The 1,770-nt window shown below is 42.7% G+C and overlaps 1 long non-coding RNA gene across 2 annotated transcripts; it reads right to left on the reverse strand.

The window, feature by feature from the left end:
* Nucleotides 1-6: 6 nt before the first annotated feature.
* On the reverse strand, nt 7-1,389 carry LOC104954793 (uncharacterized). 2 transcript variants are annotated; one of them, XR_799385.1, is made up of 3 exons: nt 1,310-1,389; nt 305-392; nt 7-148 (listed from the first exon to the last, which is right to left on the reverse strand). It is a non-coding gene; the product is annotated as an uncharacterized lncRNA (long non-coding RNA). The 2 variants fall into 2 exon arrangements; XR_799386.1 differs by lacking the exon at nt 1,310-1,389 and adding an exon at nt 1,190-1,283.
* Nucleotides 1,390-1,770: the final 381 nt, after the last annotated feature.

A 1,770-nucleotide genomic window follows, 5' to 3' on the forward strand; every position in this document is an offset into this window, starting at 1 on the left:
GTGTTCTGTGTGTAGTGTGTGTACCAGGGTTTGGGGGGCAGGGCAGGGTCATCAGTTGCCGGGCAGACTGGAGACCCTCCAGCAGAGACATCATGGCGTCCAGAACAAACAGCGGACGCATCAGAACCTTCTGGTAACGCCGGTTGTCCTACACACACACACACACACACACACACACACACACACACACACACACACACACACACACACACACACACACACACACACACACACACACACACTTAAATGTATAAATGAATAGTGTTAAGTGTGTGAGTATCAGATGATCAGGAGGTAAACTGACCGCCAGCTGGAGCAGCATCCTGCCGGCTTCACAGTCCCACTGATCAGATGCTGGGTCCAGGAGAGCCGGGTCACACTGCTGCAGCACACTGACACACACACACACACACACACACACACACACACACACACACACACACACACAACATTACATACACATACATGCCCACTGCTCCTAGCACTAGGATGGGTTAGAGCAGAGAACACATGATCAGTGTGACCTTTAGAGAGGGTCTCTTCCTCCAAATGTATCCGACCAAAAGCTAAGAAGAGAATATCCCACCCCTCAGCTAACTGTGATTTAAGAGAAGATCTTTCTGATGTGTGTCATGCATGTAGAGTCAGTGTAAAGCTGGATGTTTATTTACATTCACTTGTAAATAATATATATATAATATAATTGAAAAACTATGCAATATAGGCTTAGATCTGTTTTTTTTAATGACCAGGAAACATGCTAATGTTACATCCAGATAGAAGATGTATCCCAGCCCACAACACCACCATAGACTGTGTATAGTGTACATGCAGTGGAGCCTGTACTGGCTGACTAATTGCGGATGTCTCCCAGATGAACAGTATTATTATCCTAGCTAGCCTAGCTTGTGACACCTCCTGAATAGTGTTGGTATATCTATGGACTTACAAAACACTACGTTTGTATTTGTCCAAGACCTCTCTGTGGTGACAGTGGTTTTGTGTGTAGTGTTTGTGTGGTGTTGTTGTTGTTGTTGTTGTTGTATTGTTGTTATTGTCCTGCTGTGTGTACTGTACCATACACTGTATAACGGTTAGGACCCCTTAAATGTTCATTTATCAACAACAGCCGTTAGCTTCATCTAGCATGCTAACACTGAGCCGTGTTTTAGCTTCTTTAATCACTCACTCTACTTCCTGTTCGACATGAGCTCTGCACCCGGCCGAGGGACCCCTGAACCCCCCGTTATTCAAACAGAAGTGAAAAGAGGAAGAGAGGAAGAGGAGGCTAACTTATAAACAGACTTACCATCGAACCTCCGCCATTTCTGTTTTCAAATATCCGCGGCAACACGAGCGATCTGATTGGCCGCCTGACAGTGACGCTGCAGAACGCTGAGCCAATCAGACTGACATCATAATGAGACAGACCAGAAATAACAAGTTTAAAATAAATACAATGAAAATACAAAACGGTGAATATTTTTGTTATGTTACAGCCATATTTCAAAATGGATTACATTCATTTGTTTTCTCAACATTATTTCACAATACCTCATAATGACAAAGTCAAAAAAAATTGTTTTAATAATTTTTGCAAATGAATTAAAAATATAAAACTCAAATATCGCATGTGCTTAAGTATTCACACCCTTTACTCAGTACGTTGTATAAGCACCTTACATCCTAAGTCTTCTTGAGTATGATGAGCAGACCTATCTTTGTGTAGCTTCTCCCATTCTTCTCTGCAGATCATCTCAGGCTCCATCA

The sequence above is a fragment of the Notothenia coriiceps genome, unplaced genomic scaffold, assembly GCF_000735185.1.
Source record: "Notothenia coriiceps isolate Sejong01 unplaced genomic scaffold, NC01 NC01_scaffold00023886, whole genome shotgun sequence".
In the NCBI taxonomy this organism is placed as follows: Eukaryota; Metazoa; Chordata; class Actinopteri; order Perciformes; family Nototheniidae; genus Notothenia; species Notothenia coriiceps.